General features: G+C 38.9%; 1 pseudogene; it reads right to left on the bottom strand.

The window, feature by feature from the left end:
• Nucleotides 1-2,101: 2,101 nt before the first annotated feature.
• Nucleotides 2,102-20,187, bottom strand: LOC143672577 (elongation factor 1-gamma pseudogene; annotated as a pseudogene).
• Between the last annotated feature and the right edge of the window lie 274 nt (nucleotides 20,188-20,461).

The following is a 20,461-nucleotide window of genomic DNA, read 5'->3' on the forward strand; positions in this document are numbered from 1 at the left end:
TTGGGGGCACTACACTTGTGCCTTTGAGCATGGGGTATGGGTCACAGAGTTTTAGAGGGGTGGTGCAGGGGCCATGGTATGGGGTTCAGCTAAGGCAGGCTTTGGGAGAGAAGCAGAGTGCAGTTAGTAGCACATAGAAGTAGAGCACTCCTAGTCTCCATTTCCCTACGTCCATAATCCTTAGAGTTTCAGGTTTCCATTTGGGAAGGGGCACTTTAGGCTGTTTGCTCCAGTTGGATGGTTACCAGTTCTCTGCATCTCAATTATTCAGCTTTTTGAACCATGGATTCCTTATGTGGTGTAGAAGGCCCTTCTGAGTCATTTTACACCCTGGTATCACCATCTTAGTTACCTTCTCATCCTTTCTCTAGCTGTTCCTTATAGCAGGGGTAAACTCAACCTATCCTATTATTCCATATTCCAGGAACCCTGGGTCCAGCCTTTTGCAGTATTTTGTGCTATCTGACTCAAAAAGCCTCAAGTTTTTTTTTTCCATTGTCCCTGACTCCTTTCTGCTGGAGCAAAAATTCTTTGTACCTTTACCACATATCCCAGGAATCTCTGTGCTGGGAACCTATTTTCAGCAGTCAGGAATTGTTAATTAACTGCACAAGTAGAGCCTTGTTGAGCTAAATCCTTGCTGTTAGTAAAAGCCTGTTTCATTTCCCCTTGAGGATCCAGGTTGCTGCATTCATGGGGAAGGGGCACTGGCTTCCATGGCTTATGAGACTTATATTCTGTGTGAGGTTTCATCAGCAGGGCTGGCTTATCCAGACTGGTTTATGCTGTGTTTCTTGTCACTGATGTAACTCCAGTGGTTGTTCTGTACTGTTTCTGCCTATTTACTAGATGCTCTGGAGGATGAACTAAATTTCATACCTCACTAAGCTGACATCTTGCCCTTGTCTTCTGGCCAACTGATTTTTGATAAGGAAACCAAATCCATTCAATTGCTACATAACCACCTCTTCCACAAATGGTGTTGGAGAACTGGATATTTATACATAAAACAATGAAAAAGGACACCTATCTCATACCTTATTCAAAAATTAATTCAAAATATATCAAGGATCTAAACATTAGGGCTAACATAGAACCCTTAGAAGAAAATATAGGCAAATATCTTAAATATCTTGTAATAGGAAGTGATTCCTAGATCTTACACCCAAAGCATAAGAATGAAAGCAGAAAGTTGAAAATGGAATCTCCTCAAATTGGATATTCTTGTGCCTCAAATAACTGTCAATAAAGTAAAAACACATCCTATTAGTGGGAGACAATGTTCAGAAGCCATATAGCTGATAAGGGCTTCATATCAAGAATATATCAAGAAATTCTACAACTCAACAATAAAAGGCACAAAACCTAATTAAGAAATGAGCAAAAGACATTTATATTCTGAGCAGGAAATACAAATGGTTGAGAACATATGAAAAATGCTCAACTTCACTAACTATCAGGGAAATGCAAATCAAAACCACAGTCAGATGCCATTTCATACCTACTAGAATAGCCATTATCAAAAAACAGAAACTACAAGTTCTGGTTGATGTGATGAAAGAGCTACACTTAGTATTCATGGGAATGTAGAAAGGTGCAGGTGCTTTTGAAGGCAGTTTTGCAACTCTTAAAAGCTAGTATAGAATTGCCACATGATTCAGCAATTCCATTACTAGGTATATACTTGGAAGAACAGAAATCAGGGACATGAACAAATGTTTGCATACCAATGTTTATAGCAGCATTATTCACAATTGTAATAGATTGAAGCAGCCTAAATGCCCATCAGCTGACAAACATATAAGCAAATTGCTGTATTTACATGCAATGTAATATTCTGCACGTTTGAAAGAATAAAATCATGATGCATGCAACAACATGGATGAAACTTGAGTCATTATTTTGAGTGAAATAAATGGGACATTTACTATATGTTCTCACTTACATAAACTAACTATAATGAGGGAGCACTGGCAGTTGAATTAGATAAAAAGGTTATCAAGAGATAGAAAGAGCACAATGATTGGGCAATTTATTTATTTTTTCAATTGTTAAGTTTCCTTTGGTGACCCCCATTTCCCTAAAGGACAGGTGCAGGTAGCTAGGTGATGGCAAGAGATGTTATCTTGAAAATCTTGCCTTGATGAAGGTTTTGCTCACACTTGAAAGGCCCCTGCCCAGAAAAGTACTCTGAAACCAGTGTCTGGGCCATCTCACAACCAGGATCCAGCTTACCCCGTGTATACGACTCATAGTCCACTTACAAATCCAATTTCAGTGGAAAGGCAAGCTCTTGACCTTGGGAGACCCACACTTCTGAAATGGAACTGCTACTGTTGGTTCTAAAGAGAATGAAACTGGCAAAGGCATTCATTCTCAGCTTGTCCAATCATTGGAACATTCCATTAATAAGGTTGTAGAACATGAAGGTCTGGGTGAACCCTACAAGAAAGTAGTACTCAGAATACCATGGGAACTAGCCATCCTTATCAAAGTGCTTCTGAACTGTGGCAACGCCATCAAAATTGTGCCCTCTTTGGAATACTTGCACTTAAATTCATCCAACACAAAGATACTTTTGGGCACGTGAGCAAAGTTATTTTTTGCCTTTGGCTCAGCAGCCAGGGCCTGCTCACATTCATCCATCTCCTCTTCAGGAGCAGGAGCAGTTACCTCTTTCTCCTCTTTCTGCTCAGCCTCAGGCCTCTGCTTCTCCTCCCAGAGAGCCTTCTCTTTCCATGGGGTATCCTTTTTAGCCTGCCTCTCTGCAAACTTCTTATCATCAAACTTCTCACAGAGTTTTACCTCCTCTAAAACTGTCTGAAACTGGTGATGAACCAGTGATTGGTACTGAGGAAGGCATGGTGAAAATAAGGCTCAAGGACCTGTTATAGAGCCACAATAGGAAGCAGACAGCTATGATGCCAGCCAGAGTCATCCACCAAGTGAGTATCCAGCAGCCCCAGAATTCACCTCACCTCTTCCTCTGCATTCTCTGTGACCTGTTTTTTGTGATTCATAATGCCTGATGTGGGGAAAACCCAGGTACCAGCTGGAGGAACTCAGCAAAACTTACCCACTGTACCACTTGCACTGTGGCTCTGGAATACTTCCCAGAGTTCCTCATTGCTCACATAATAGACAGTGGCATCACTCTCAAGCACACAGAATCCATCATCATCTTCAGAGCTAGAATGTTGCCAGCAGAAAATTTGTAGAATAATTCAGGAGTGTGGTTGGTTTGGCCAAAGTGGAAGTGCAGAGGAGTGGTGCAGAGACATGCAGACCTGCGCCCAGCTGTACTGAGCAGCAATGAAGACCTTAAAGTGCTCCTCACTTTCTGGATATTTTTGTAAGGTCCCAGTCACTGTGGTGACTCCTCAGAGAAGGGATGGGCTTCTCAGTGCTGTAGCAAAGTCTGGGCATTTGGTTTTAAGGGGTACAGAATATTTTAATGAGGTTAATTATAAAGACTCAAAAATTAATAGCACAATAATATTTGAGGGCAACACAATGCTTAAGTGTAATTAACAAAGCTGAGTGTGAATATGGTTCAAAAAGAAGGTTGGGATTCCTAAGATGGCGGCTTAGTAAGGTACATGCATCTTAGTTCCTCCTCCTCCAAAGCAACTACTAGGTGAACTGAAACAGTGCAGGACAGCTCCCGGGGCTATGGCAGGGAATGGAAACACAGTGTACCTCAGTCTGGACTGGCTAGTCTGACTGTGAGACTTGGCTACAGTGAGATTCACGAGCGGCACGCGATTTCCCGAGCAGCGGCAGCTGCGGCAGTCGGAGCTACTCCCTCCCTCTTTCCCGGGCTGGCTGAGAGTCTCGGAGAGGCAAGTGTCCCAATCCGAGGTGGCCAGTGCCCCTCTTTTGCAGGCGGTTTCGAGTCTCAGCTTCGAGTCCGCGGCTATGAGTCTCAGATCAGAGGGCTATCCAAGCCGTGGTGGCCCCCCCACCACAGGCGGCTTCCTGGTCAGGTGGGGAATTCCCAGGCCGCGCCGGCTGGTGACTGAAGCCCTTCCCCCGCAGGTGACTTCCTGGTCCGGTGGCAAAATTCCCGGGCCCGCTGCAGCCGGTGACCAGCCACAGGGTACCCTCAAGCCATGGCAGCTGACGCCCCCACCACGCACGGTACCTGAACCAGTGGAGAGAATTGGATTGGAAATCCCCAGGCCGCGGAGATCGGTGACTGGGCGGTTCCATTTCAAACACATGAGACAAACGGGTGCCACGAGCACCACCTACTGGGCAGGATAAGAAAAACAGAACCCAGAGATTTCACAGAAAAATCTTACAACTTTGTTGGGTGTGACACCCAGGGAAATCTGACTAGATGCCCAGACGCAGGCAGCAGAAGAACACGGTCCACGCTCAGAAGATTGAGAATATGGCCCAGTCAAAGGAACAAACCAATAGTTCAAATGAGATACAAGAGCTGAGAAAACTAATGCTGAATATACAACAGAAATGGAAAACCTCTTCAAAAATGAAATTGATAAATTGAGGGAAACATGAAGAGGACATGGGCTGAACATAAAGAAGAAATAGAAAAACTGAAAAAGCAAATCACAGAACTTATGGAAGTGAAGGATAAAGTAGAAAAGATGGAAAAAACAATGGATACCTACAATGATAGATTTAAAGAGACAGAAGATAGAATTAGTGATTTGGAGGATGGAACATCTGAATTCCAAAAAGAAATAGAAACTATCAGGAAAAGAATGGAAAAATTTGAACAGGGGATCAGGGAACACAAGGACAATATGAACCGCACAAATAGACGTGTTGTGGGTGTCCCAGAAGGAGAAGAGAAGGGAAAAGGAGGAGAAAAACTAATGGAAGAAATTATCACTGAAAATTTACCAACTCTTAGGAAAGACCTAAAATTACAGATCCAAGAAGTGCAGCGCACCCCAAAGAGATTAGACCCAAATAGGCATTCTCCAAGACACTTACTAGTTAGAATGTCAGAGGTCAAAGAGAAAGAGAGGATCTTGAAAGCAGCAAGAGAAAAACAATCCATCACATACAAGGGAAACCCAATAAGACTATGTGTAGATTTCTCAGCAGAAACCATGGAAGCTAGAAGACAGTGTGATGATATATTTAAATTACTAAAAGAGAAAAACTGCCAACCAAGACTCCTATATCCAGCAAAATTATCCTTCAAAAATGAGGGAGAAATTAAAACATTCTCAGACAAAAAGTCACTGAGAGAATTTGTGACCAAGAGACCAGCTCTGCAAGAAATACTAAAGGGAGCACTAGAGTCAGATACAAAAAGACAGGAGAGAGAGGTATGGAGAAGAGTGTAGAAAGAAGGAAAATCAGATATGATATGTATAATACAAAGGGCAAAATGGTAGAGGAAAATATTATCCAAACAGTAATAACACTAAATGTCAATGGACTGAATTCCCCAATCAAAAGACATAGATTGGCAGAATGGATTAAAAAACAGGATCCTTCTATATGCTGTCTACAGGAAACACATCTTAGACCCAAAGATAAACACAGGTTGAAAGTGAAAGGTTGGGAAAAGATATTTCATGCAAATAACAACCAGAAAAGAGCAGGAGTGGCTATACTAATATCCAACAAATTAGACTTCAAATGTAAAACAGTTAAAAGAGACAAAGAAGGACACTATATACTAATAAAAGGAACAATTAAACAAGAAGACATAACAATCATAAATATTTACGCACCGAACCAGAATGCCCCAAAATACGTGAGGAATACACTGCAAACACTGAAAAGGGAAATAGACTCATATACCATAATAGTTGGAGACTTCAATTCACCACTCTCATCAATGGACAGAACATCTAGACAGAGGACCAATAAAGAAATAGAGAATCTGAATATTACTATAAATGAGCTAGACTTAACAGACATTTATAGGACATTACATCCCACAACAGCAGGATACACCTTTTTCTCAAGTGCTCACGGATCATTCTCAAAGATAGACCATATGCTGGGTCACAAAGCAAGTCTTAACAAATTTAAAAAGATTGAAATCATACACAACACTTTCTCGGATCATAAAGGAATGAAGTTGGAAATCAATAATAGGCAGAGTGCCAGAAAATTCACAAATACGTGGAGGCTCAACAACACACTCCTAAACAATGACTGGGTCAAAGAAGAAATTGCTAGAGAAATTAGCAAATACCTCGAGGCGAATGAAAATGAAAACACAACATATCAAAACCTATGGGACACAGCAAAGGCAGTGCTAAGAGGGAAATTTATTGCCCTAAATGCCTATATCAGAAAAGAAGAAAAGGCAAAAATTCAGGAATTAACTATCCATTTGGAAGAACTGGAGAAAGAACAGCAAACTAATCCCAAAGCAAGCAAAAGGAAACTAATCCCAAAGCAAGCAAAAGGAAAGAAATAAAGATTAGAGCAGAAATAAATGAAATTGAAAACATGAAAACAATAGAGAAAATCAATAATGCCAGAAGTTGGTTCTATGAGAAAATCAGTAAGTTTGATGGGCCCATAGCAAGATTGACAAAAAGAAGAAGAGAGAGGATGCAAATAAATAAGATCAGAAATGGAAGAGGAGACATAACTACTGACCTCACAGAAATAAAGGAGGTAATAACAGGATACTATGAACAACTTTACGCTAATAAATACAACAATTTAGAGGAAATGGACGGGTTCCTGGAAAGACATGAACAACCAACTTTGACTCAAGAAGACATAGATGACCACAACAAACCAATCACAAGTAAAGAAATTGAATCAGTCATTCAAAAGCTTCCTAAAAAGAAAAGTCCAGGACCAGATGGCTTTACATCTGAATTCTATCTAACATTCCAGAAAGAATTAGTACCAAGTCTCCTCAAACTCTTCAAAAAACCCGAGGCGGAGGGAAAACTACCTAATTCATTCTATGAAGCCAACATCCCCTTCATACCAAAGCCAGGCAAAGATATTACAAAAAAAGAAAACTACAGGCCAATCTCTCTAATGAATATAGATGCAAAAATCCTCAATAAAATTCTAGCAAATCATACCCAACAACACATTAAAAGAATTATACAGCATGACCAAGTAGGATTCATCCCAGGTATGCAAGGATGGTTCAACATAAAGAAATCAATTAATATAATACACCATATCAACAAATCAAAGCAGAAAAATCACATGATCATCTCAATTGATGCAGAGAAGGCATTTGACAAGATTCAACATCCTTTTCTGTTGAAAACACTTCAAAGGATAGGAATACAAGGGAACTTCCTTAAAATGATAGAGGGAATATATGAAAAACCCACAGCTAATATCATCCTCAATGGGGAAAAATTGAAAACTTTCCCCCTAAGATCAGGAACAAGACAAGGATGTCCACTATCACCACTATTATTCAACATTGTGTTGGAGGTTCTAGCCAGAGCAATTAGACAAGAAAAAGAAATACAAGGCATCAAAATAGGAAAGGAAGAAGTAAAACTATCACTGTTTGCAGACGATATGATACTATACGTTGAAAACCCGGAAAAATGCACAACAAAACTACTAGAGCTAATAAATGAGTACAGCAAAGTAGCAGGTTACAAGATCAACATTTGAAAATCTGTAGCATTTCTATACAGTAGCAATGAGCAAGCGGAGGGGGAAATGAAGAAACGAATCCCATTTACAATTGCAACTAAAAGAATAAAATACCTAGGAATAAATTTAACTAAAGAGACAAAAAACCTATATAAATAAAACTACAAAAAACTGCTAAAGGAAATCACAGATTTCCATCCTAAATAGATGGAAGGGCATACCGTGTTCATGGATTGGAAGACTAAATATAGTTAAGATGTCAATCCTACCTAAATTGATTTACAGATTCAATGCAATACCAATCAAAATCCCAACAACTTATTTTTCAGAAATAGAAAAACCAATAAGCAAATTTATCTGGAAGGGCAGTGTGCCCCGAATTGCTAAAAACACCTTGAGGGAAAAAAACGAAGCTGGAGGTCTTGCACTGCCTGACTTTAAGGCATATTATGAAGTCACAGTGGACAAAACAGCATGGTATTGGCATAAAGATAGATATATCGACCAATGGAATAGAATAGAGTGCTCAGATATAGACCCTCTCATCTATGGACATTTGATCTTTGATAAGGCAGTCAAGCCAACTCACCTGGGACAGAACAGTCTCTTCAATAAATGGTGCCTAGAGAACTGGATATCCATATGCAAAAGAATGAAAGAAGACTGATATCTCACACCCTACACAAAAGTTAACTCAAAATGGATCAAAGATCTAAACATTAGGTCTAAGACCATAAAACAGTTAGAGGAAAATGTAGGGAGATATCTTATGAATCTTACATTTGGAGGCAGTTTTATGGACCTTAAACCTAAAGCCAGAGCACTGAAGAAGGAAATAAATAAATGGGAACTCCTCAAAATTAAACACTTTTGTGCATCAAAGAACTTCATCAAGAAAGTAGAAAGACAGCCTACACAATGGGAATCAATATTTGGAAACGACATATCAGATAAAGGTCTAGTATCCAGAATTTATAATGAGATTGTTCAACTCAACAACAAAAAGACAGCCAAACCAATTACAAAATGGGAAAAAGACTTGAATAGACACCTCTCAGAGGAGGAAATACAAATGGCCAAAAGGCACATGAAGAGATGCTCAATGTCCCTGGCCATTAGAGAAATGCAAATCAAAACCACAATGAGATATCATCTCACACCCACCAGAATGGCCATTATCAACAAAACAGAAAATGACAAGTGCTGGAGATGATGCGGAGAAAGAGGCACACTTATCCACTGTTGGTGGGAATGTCAAATGGTGCAACCACTGTGGATGGCAGTTTGGCGGTTCCTCAAAAAGCTGAATATAAAATTGCCATACGACCCAGCAATACCATTGCTGGGAATCTACTCAAAGGAATTAAGGGCAAAAACTCAAACGGACATTTGCACACCAATGTTTATAGCAGCGTTATTTACAATTGCAAAGAGATGGAAACAGCCAAAATGTCCATCAACAGAGGAGTGGCTAAACAAACTGTGGTATATACATATGATGGAATATTATGCAGCTTTATGGCAGGATAAACTTATGAAGCATGTAATAACATGGATGGACCTAGAGAACATTATACTGAGTGAGTCTAGCCAAAAACTAAAAGACAAATACTGTATGGTCCCAATGATGTGAATCGACACTTGAGAATAAACTTGGAATATGTCATTGGTAACAGAGTCCAGCAGGAGTTAGAAACAGGGTAAGATAATGGGTAATTGGAGCTGATGGGATACAGACTGTGCAATAGGACTAGATACAAAAACTCAAAAATGGACAGCACAATAATACCTAATTGTAAAGTAATCATGTTAAAACACTGAATGAAGCTGCATCCGAGCTATAGGTTTTTGTTTTGTTTTTTTTGTTTTGTTCTTACTATTATTACTTTTATTTTTTTTCTCTATATTAACATTCCATATCTTTTTCGGTTGTATTACTAGTTCTTCTAAACCAATGCAAATGTACTAAGAAACGATGATCAAGCATCTATGTGATGATGTTAAGAATTACTGATTGCATATGTAGAATGATATGATTTCTAAAAAAAAAAAAAAAGACAGCACAATAGTACCTAATTGTAATGTAATTGTGTTAAAACACTGAATGAAGCTGCATCTGAGCTATAGTTTTTTGTTTTTTTTTCTTATATATTTTTGTATTTTTAATTTTTTTCTCTATATTATCATTTTTTTATTTCTTTTCTGTTATCTTGCTATTTCTTTTTCTAAATCGATGCATATGTACTAAGAAATGATGAGCATACATCTATGTGATGATATTAAGAATTACTGATTGCTTATGTAGAATGGAATGATTTCTAAATGTTGTTAGTTAATTATTTTTATTAAAAAAAAAGTAAAAAAAAAAAGAAAAAACGAAGGTTGATGTCCCTCCTGGTTTCAAATGATATATCAACTCTAGAAAAGACATATTTAAATCCTAATCTCATTTTGTAGAGGCAGCCACTTCTTCTAACCCCTATTCAGCATTGTATGTTTGAAACTGTAATTAGATAATCTGCCTAGAGATTTTATTTAATCCTAAGAGGTTGTTAAACTGGATTAGGTGGAGATATGTCTTGATTATTTCTGAAATCCTATAAAAGAGGAAACATTTTGGAGAATGAAAGATTCTGAGAGAGAGGAGAATGACATAGCCATAAGAAGCAGAGTTCATCAGGTAGCAACCTTTGTAAATGAAGAAGGAAAATGCCTCCTGGGGAGCTCCATGAAGGGAAGTCAGGAGGAAAAGCTAGCAGATGATGCCATGTTTTCCACATGCCTTTCCAGATGAGAGAGAAACCCTGACCCTGTTTGCCATTTGCCATCTCACTTGAGAGAGAGTCCCTGAACTTCATTGGCCTTCTTGAACCAAGTTATCTTTCCCTGGATGCCTTTAACCAGACATTTCTATAGACTTATTTTAATTGGGACATTTTCTTTGGCTTAGAACTGTAAACTATCAGCTCATTAAATCTCCCTTTTAAATTCCATTTCTGATGAATTGCATTATGGCAGCTAGCAAGCTAGAACAGATTTTGGTACTAGAGAGCCAGGTGCTGCTGCAGTTTACATATACCAAATATGTTGGAACAGCATTTTAAATTGCAAGGGAAAGAATCTGGAAGAGTTGTGAGAAGCTTGATAGAGAAGGCCTAGAATGCTTTGAAGAGACTGTTTGTAAAAATGTGGGCTCTAAAGAAACTTCTGATAAAGACAGACAGAAATGAGGCATGTATTATAGACTGGAAGGAAGATGAGTCTTGTTTTAAAATTGCAGGTAATCTGGCAAAATTTACTACTGGCTTTGGCTGAAAGGCATATCTTCAAAGCCATCAGCTTGAAAATTTAGCAGGAGAGATCTTCAAAGAAATGTTGGAAGTGCAGCCAGGTTTCTCCCCACTGCTTATACTGCAATAGGATAGGAGAGAGATAAACTGAAAACTGAACTCTTGAGTACAATGAAACCAGAAATTGGTGTCCTGGAAAATTCTGGGCTTCCAGACTGGGAGAACCCAGAGAATAGTGCTCCATGTGAGGATTTGACCAGATGTGGAACCAGTCAGCCATTTCAGAAAGCCAGGATCAGACATGGAGTTATCCAGGAAGGATTTGTGGAAACTCCTTATGTCTGATGAGCATGATTCAAGGCTGCTGCATAGAAAGCCAATGAGAGTGCTGTGGAACCTGTATAAACAGAGCCCTGGCCAGTCTTGACAAATTGGAGGAAAAATCACTTCAAAGGCAAAACCATGGAGTCTAGGGTATGAAGCCCCGGTCCAAGAGAACAGACCCACCCAAGCCCATGGAGAGGGTGAATTTGCCCCAAAGACAGAGGATGGGCCTTACACCTCATTGCAGAGGAAGGGTCATGCTGCCTCAGGCCTTTTGAGAAGGTGAAGCACATTCCTTGGGGTTTGGGAGAACCTGGCTGCCACCACATGGAGGAGTTGAGTATGTGCACCGGAGAAGACAAAGAGCTGGGGTGGAGCCTCAATGCTTGCAGAAGTTGGAGCTGAATGAAAAAAGGTCTCCCCAATGTCCCTCAAATCAAGGTTGATTTCAGACAGAGGTTGGCCTCTGTGTAGGCCCTTGGAGTGGGTGGGACTGCTGCTTTCTAAAGCCCTGAAGATAAATGATGCTCAGAATTTGAAATCTGATGGACTTTGCCCTGCAGGTTTTTGAAACTCCTTGGGTCTGGTGATCCCTGTGTTCCTTCCTCCCTATGGAAATGGGTATATGTATCCTATGATTGTTCCTCCTTTCCATGATGGCAGTAAATAATGTATTCTGAATTTCACAGGTCCAGAGCCAGAGATAATTTTGCCTTAGAACAGAACATGCCTGTAACTAAATTTTACAGGAGTTTGTTCTGTTTCTAACTTTGCATTTAATTTGTATTGCTGTTGAAATGGCTTAAGGATTTCTGATATTGTTACAAAATTAATTTATTTTGTATATGGGGAATACATGACATTTTTAGGGTCCAGGTGGAATGTGCTGGTTTGAAATGATGTATGGACCCTAGAAAAGCCATATTTAAGCCACTTCTTCTAATCCTTATTTAGCATTGTATGTTTGAAACTGTAATTAGATCATCTCCCTAGAGATTTGATTTAAGCAAGAGTGGTTGTTAAACTGGGTTAGGTGGAGGTGTGTCTCCACCCATTTGAGTGGGTCTTGATAGTTTCTGAACTCCCATAAAGGAAGAAACATTTTAGAAAATGAAGGAGATTCAAGAGAGTGGAAAATGACATAGCCATAAGAAGCAAAGTTCATCAGGCAGCAACCTTTGTAAATGAAGAAGGAAAATGCCTCCTGGGGAGCTCCATGAAGGAAAGCCAGGAGGGAAAGCTAGCAGATGATGCCATGTTTGCCACATGCCTTTCCTGATGAGGGAGAAACCCTGACCCTGTTTGCCATGTGCCTTCTCGCTTGAAAGAGAAACCATGAACTTCATTGACCTTCTTGAACCAAGATATCTTTCCCTGGATGCCTTTGATTTCTATAGACTTGTTTTAATTGGGACATTTTGATTAATTTTTATAAATAATAGAAAATTAGAAAATCCATCGTTATTACAAGTTTCAATAATAAGGTGGTATATGGAAGAAATAAGGTCAAAATATTGCAGTGGTCTTGCATTAATGGCAGCAAAGGCACTATACCAAAGCCAAATGTCAATAATAGCAGATATAAGGGATATGGAAATTTTTTCTTAAGAAACAATGAGAATGTTCTCATCTTAACTGGAGTGATGAATGAAAAACTGTCATTATGCTGAAAGCCAATGATTTTACACTTTGGGTGGATTTGTACAGTGTGTGAATAAAACTGTTAAAAAAGATTTTTAAAAGATTGAATATTACTAAGAACTTGCACCTTACTGAGGGAAGAGTTCATCTGTTTCTATTTGTATACAGGGCTGTTTTGTATTATCAAGTGAAAATATGCCTTTTATTTTCTGATGAGCGATTAAGTATATTTTAAGGAAATATGTATGGCTGAAAAGTTGACTAAAGGTGGACTGTTATATATTAATACAAATACTGTATTAGTATGTAATTTGTGACAAGAAATATCTATGTAATATTGGGGCCATGGTAGGGTATCAGAATATAGTTTGTCTATGATATTGCAATTAAGTTGGTATTAAACTGAAGGAATTTGTATGGTCCCAGTATGCTAAACTTTATGCCCCACAGAAACCTCAAAGGAAATAAAACAGAAAAATATGCACGGAAAAAAATGATTTGATATTCTAAGGTGTTCATTATAAAAAAATCAACTAAATTACAAATAGGCACTGTGGTAGTTAATTTCTTGATCATTTTGACTAGGATATGGTATTGTTTCAAGCAAACAGTGGTCTGGTTGTTATTACAAGGATGTTTAATGCATTTAAATCATTAGTAAACTGATTACATATTTGACTGATTGCATCTACAACCAATTTAGAACTTTGTCTTCAACATTGAATGAATCCATTTCCTCATGAAAATGCTGAAGTTTGAATCCGTGGTGGAACCCAGAAAAGACATGTCCTTTTATCTTCATGGAGTATTGCTGGATGGGAGCATTCTGATTGTTCCCATGGAGATGCAACCCACTCAATTGTGGCTGGTAACTTTTGATTAGATGATTTCCATGGAGGTGCATCTATACTCATTGCAGGTGGGGTTGCTTGCTGGAATCCTTTAAAAGAGGAAACATTTTGGAGGGAGTCCCTTTTTTGTAGATCTATGAGAAAGCCAGCAGATGCTGCCATGTTTGCCCTGTGCCCTTCCAGCTGAGAGAGAATTCTTGAATATCATTGGCATTCTTGAACCAAGTTATCTTTCCCTGAGGGCTTTGATTGGACATTTCTATAGACTTGTTTAATTGGGACATTTTCTTGGCCTTAGAATTGTAAACTATCAGCTCATTAAATTCTCTCTTTAAAAGCCATTCTATTTCTGGTGTATTGTATTCCAGCAGCTAGCAAACTAGAAAGCATTTTGGTACCTGGAAAGTGGGGTGCTGGTGTGGTTTGCAAATATCAAATATGTTGGAATGCTTCTTAAATGGATAAGGGGAAGAATCTGGAGGAGTTTTGAGAAGTGTGATAAAGAAGGCCTAAAATTTTTTGAGGAGAATCTTGGTAGAAATGTGGACTCTGAAGATATCTCTGACCTTAGACAGACTCTAGACAGAAATGAGACATGTGTCATTACAGACTGGAGATGATCCTTGTTTTAAAATGGAAGGTAATCTGGCAAAGTTGACTTGTGGTTTTGGTTGGAAGGCAGATTTTAAAAGTCATCAACTTGGATATTTAGCAGAAGAGATCTCCAAATTAAATGTGGAAAGTGCAGCCAAGTTTCTTCTTGCTGCTTATAGTGAAATGTGACAGGAAAGAGATAAGCTGAAAACTGAACTCTTGAGTAAAATGGAACCAGAAATTGAGGTCGTGGAAAATTCAGGACCTACAGAAAGGGAGATCCCAGAGTATACTGCCCTATGTGTGGATTTAAACAAATGTGGAACCAGTCAGCCATTTCAGAGAAAGTCAAGATCGGGTATGGAGTTATCCAGGAAGGATTTGTGGAAACTCCTTATGTCTGATGGGCATGATTCAAGGCCACTACATAGAAAGCCAATGAGAGTGCTGTGGGACCTGTATAACAGAGCCACTGCCAGTCTGGACTGGGGGGTTCAGAGAAGGGATAAATTGGAGGAAAAATAACTTCAAAGACAAAACCATGGAAGTTGGGGTATGAAGTCAAGAAGCCTCAGGCCAGGAGAACAGACCCACCCAAGCCCATGGAGGGGGTGACTTTGTCTTGAAGGCAGAGGATGGGTCCTTCACCTCATTGCAGTGGAAGAGTCCTTCCACCTCAGACCTTGGAGAGGGTGAAACACATTCCTTGGGGTTTGGGGAGAACCTGACTGCCATCATATGGAGGGGTTGAGCATGTTTTCTGGAGATGGCAGAGTGTCTGGGTGCAGCCCCAATGCTTGGAGAGGGTGGAGCTGAAAAAAAGGTGGTCTCCCCAGTGTCCCTTTAGTTTGCATTTGGAGAGACACAAGTTACTGTATAGGCCTTTGGAAAGGGTGGGACTGCTGCTTTCTAAAGCCCCCAAAATAAGTAACTCTCAGACCTTGAAATGTAATAGACTTTGCCCTGTGGATTTTTGAAGATGTGTGGGTCTGGTGACTTCTGTGTTCCTTCCTTCTTATGGAAATGGGTATACATATCCTATTAATGTTCCTCTTTCATATGTTGGCAGTAAATAATATATTCTGAGTTTTACAGGTCCAGAGTCAGAGGAGAATATTGCCTCAGGACACTCCTCTTTTAAAGGATTCCAGTTAGCATATCCACCTGCTATGGGTGTAGATTTTATAGTGTTTCTAACTTTATTTGTTAAAGTTAAAGTTTTGTTAAAACTTTATTTTATTTGTATTGTTACTAAAATGGCTTATGGCTTTCTGATATTGTTATGGAATGAATGTATTTTGCATTTGGAAAGACTGTGTCTTTTGGAGAACCAAAGGGTGGAATGTGCTGGTTTGAATCTGTGGCAGACCTCAGAAAAGCCATGTCCTTTAATACTCATCTAATATTGCTGGGTGGGAGCATTTTTATTGTTCCCATGGAGATGTGACCCACACAATTGTGGGTGGTAATTTTGATTAGATAATTTCCATGATGTGTGTCTACACCTATTGCAATTGGATTTGCTTGCTGGAATCCTTTAAAAGAGGAAACATTTTGGAGGGAGTTCCTTTTTTGTAGAATCATGGGAAAGCCAGAAGTTGCTGCCATGTTCACCATGTGCCCTTCTAGCTGAGAGAGAAACACTGAACATCATCAACCTTCTTGAATCAAGATATCTTTCCCTGGATGCTTTTGATTGGACATTTCTATAGACTTATTTTAGTTGGGACATTTTCTCAGCCTTAGAACTGCAAACTAGCAACTTGTTAAATTCCCTTTTTCAAAGACAATCTGTTTCTGGTATATTGCATTCCAGCAGCTAGCAAACTAAAACATCCTTAAAAGGAGAAGGGATGATTTCAGCAGTGAGAAGAGAGAATTTCCACCCCTGATTGCTGGACCCATGAATCCTGGCTATGAGAGAAACACCTAAGCTTCAGCCCATAAACTTCTTAGGAATTCACTGAAAACATTTATTGGAATTCCAACCTATTGTCAGCCTTGCAGATATTAGACTTGTCCATGCCCACAGTCATGTGTGCCAATTCCTATAAATATCTAAAAATATTTACATAATATATAATATATAATTATTGAGCATATGTATATATCTCCAGTTGGGTCTGTTTCCATTAACAACTCTGACTATAACAGAAAGTAATGGAAGAAATAAGATGAAAACAGATAGAATACTTAAAAAACTTAACATAGAGTTCAGAGGAAAGCCTTGAATTTCTAGAAACTTAAATATAAATGGTTTAATTGTTCAGCCCAAATGTAAACTATGACAGAACAGATAGAAAAATATGACCCACTATGTGCTGTTTACACCAGACCTACCTAAAATTCAAAGACATAGGTAGGTTGAAAGTGAAAGCATGAAAAAAATCATGTCATGCAAATAGTTGATGAAATGGAAGGGATTTAGGTATACTAATCTCAGGTAAAATAGACTTTAAGGAAAATTTGTCAGTGAGGACAGAGCAGGTTCATATATAGAGAGAAGGTCAATTTTTCTAGAGATACAATGATTACATATGTTTATGCACCTTTAAAGAGAGCCCTAAAATATATGAAGCAAATATTGATAATGTTGAAAGGAAAATATATATGGTTCTATATTATTAGTAGGAGATTTGCACACCCTATTTCAATAACGGATGGAACATCTATACAGAAGACCAATACAGACATAGAATATGTAAAAAAAAAAAAAGTCATCTAATCCTGGTAGACATACATAGAACAATTTATCCAACTACAGCAGCAGTTCACAAGTGAACACAGGTAATTTTTAAAGAAAGATCATATATTAGGTCAGAAAACAATTTTCTATAAATTAAAAAGTATCAAAGCCATGCAAAACATTTTCTTCAATCAGATTTCTATAAATTAAAAAGTATCAAAGCCATGCAAAACATTTTCTTCAATCACTATGGAAGTAAACTAGAAATCAATTACAGTGGGAGAACCATAAATCAATTACAGTTGGAGAACTAGAAAATTTACAAATATGTGGAAGTTAAGCAATGTAATTGGTCAAAGAAATGCCTTGAGAAAAATAAGAATGAAAATGCAACATACAAAACTTATTACACACAGCAAAGACAGTGCCCACAGATAAATTTATATCTCTCAATCTCATATTTTAAAAGACATCAAATTATTAGTCTATTCTTACACCTGAAGAATCTGTAAAATTAAAGATCAAATTAAACACAAATTGAGCAGAAGAAAAATAATAAGAAGATCAGAGTGGAGATAAATGAACTAGAGAATAGAAAAATCATTGAAACCAAAAGTTAATTTCTTGGGGAAGAAATAGACAAGATATTGGCTAGACAAACAAAGAAAAAAGGAGATGGTACTTAACAAAAATTAGAAATGGAAATGGAAAATTATTGTGGCCCTTACAGTAATAAATAGGATTATAAGAAGATATTATGAACAGCTGTATGCCAAGAAATTACAAAACCTAGATAAAATGGACAAATTTCTAGAAAAGCACAACCTACCTATTTCAAAAAGAAATAGACCATAAATGGCAATAACAGGGAGTATTAGGTAGCATTCTCTAAATAATATCTGTAAATATCAAATTTATGAAACTGAATTACCCAACCATGAAGATGTAAAAGTCTAAGATCTTTAGGGCAGCGCATGGGCTGGCAGCCCCAATGAAGGTTCCCTTGAACTCTTGGGAGAGGCTAGCTGACTAAAGCAGGAAGAGTGATTGTTTCTTCTGATTCCTCCTTAAAAGGCCTTTCAATAATTATATTAAACATCACTTACTGCAGAAGACACTTGGTCTTAAGTGTCTGCTTAGCTAACTGCAGATACAGTCAGAGGTGGATGCAGTCAACCAACTCATAATTTAAATCCATGAAATATCCTCAAGCAAAAAACAGGCCAGTGCTTGACTGACAAGACAACCTGGCGCCACCACCTTGCCAAGTTGACACATGAACCTGATCATGACAGTACACTCCTTGTCAGCTTGGTAGCTATACACATCATCTTAAACCATACTTAATCTTTAAAGTGAATACTAACAGACACATTTTTTTCCTTTCCTAATAATGCTCATAACAGAAATGCATTAAATCTCTCCAAAATAGGGCAATATTCACTCTTAAACTTAGTATCCTACAACTTAAATACCATAACATGAACAAAACAGCATATATCATATGATAGAGAAGAAAAACAAAGATAATTGATTTATAAATAAATACATAGATCTTAATTACAAAGCAAGGAAGAAATATTCATTGCATTACAGTCATCATTTCTATAACTGATCACATAGCCATGTTCATATTTATCACTACCTTCTTCCACTACCCATTTCATGTTCCCTTTACCCTCAATAAGAACTTTCAGCTGGGCATGGTTCTTTGCCTGGTGATGTGACCCAAACCTTCATTCCTGAAGTTTAAGAGCCATTGGTACCTCTGCCTAGATTTAGTTGTTATAGTTTTCCACTGATTTTTGTTCACAGGGCATGGCAGTACCACGAGACACCCTAGGGAATTTCCTATATTCCAGAAAACTCTTCTTTACCACCATTGTATAGTAGCAGTCCTATTTCCCCCTGGCAGTCATGGTCAATTACCCCAGCCAGTAAATTAATTCCATTCTTCAATTGTTAACCCACTTACATGAGTGGCCCCAAATGACCAGGTGGCAGGCTAAGTTTTCAGTTCAATGGAATCAATGTTGTTTCTCCTGGTGGAAGCACTCCCCCTTCTGGAACTAAAATCTGTAGACAGCAGGGCTCAAGGTTGCAGGGACAGGAAGAAAACACTTTCCTAGTGGATCACTGGGGGTAGCAGTGAGTGGTGCCACTCCCATACCCACCCCTTGATTCTTGGACCCATGGATCCTGGATAGGCGCAGATTCAGAGCATATACATCCCTCTGGAGAAAATAACCTCAACCTTGCAAGTAGTTGGCACCATAATTGAGTTTTCAAAAGGTCATTCTAACATTCTGTTAACACAGCTGCCTCTAGAGATGAGGAGCATGATCAGACCAGAGAATTCCATGCATGTATGCCCATTCCTGCACTTCATTGGCTGTGATGTGGGTTCCTTGATCAGTAGCAATGGTGTGTGGAATACCATGATGATGGATAAAGCATTTCATAAGTCAACAGATGGTAGTTTGGGCAGAAGCATTGTATGCAGGGAAGCAAACTCATATCTAAAGCATGTCAATTCCAGTTAGAGCAATTAACTGCTCCTTTCATGATGGAAGTGACCAATGTAATCAACCTGCCACCGTGTAGCTAGTTTATCACCTTGGGGAATGGTGTTATATAAGGGGGTGTTTTAGTTTGCTAGCTGCCAGAATGCAGCACACCAGAGATGCATTGGCTTTTAATAAAAGGATTTATTTATTTAAAATGTATGATTCTTCAGAGAATAGGCAGCTAACTTTCAACTGAGGCTCTTTCTTATGCATGAAGGCACAGAGTGATATCTGCTGTCCTTCTCTCCAGGCCTCTGGGTTCCAACAACTTTCCCTATGCATCTCCAAAGGCCTGGGCTGAGCTGTGAGTGCTGAGGTGAGGTATGCTGAGCTGCTTGGGCTGTGCTACATTGAGCTGTCTTATTTAAGCATCAAACCAATTAATTCAAACATCATTCATTGCAGCAGGCATGCATCCTAGGCAACTGCAGATGTAATCAGCAACAAATGTCCACAGCAAGAGAACTAGGCACTTTCACCTGGCCAAGTTGACTCCTGAATCCAACTGCCACAGGGGATGAGGGTGCATCTCTACTGCTGGCAGATTGGATACTCAGCAGTGACTGCAGCCAAGTCAGCCTTGGTGAGGAGAAGTCCGTGTTGCTGTGTCCATGCTCAACCTCCAACTCTACCACCATGACCACTTTGTTCATGAGCCCACTGGGCAATGATAGGACTTTCTGGGGAAAGAGGTTACTGGTATCCACACAACAGTTAATCATATCAACTTATCCACTTGATTATTAAAACCTTCCTGTCCTGAAGTCACCCTCTGGTGTGCATTCACATGGGACACAAATCTCTTCATGTTACCAGCCCACTCATAAAGGTCTATCTACATATTTCTTCCCCAGATCCCTTTGTCACCAATATTCCAATGATGTACTTTTCAAGTCCATGAACATCCAGACAAACCATTAACAACAA

Source organism: Tamandua tetradactyla, chromosome Y (assembly GCF_023851605.1).
Source record: "Tamandua tetradactyla isolate mTamTet1 chromosome Y, mTamTet1.pri, whole genome shotgun sequence".
Lineage (NCBI taxonomy): Eukaryota > Metazoa > Chordata > Mammalia > Pilosa > Myrmecophagidae > Tamandua > Tamandua tetradactyla.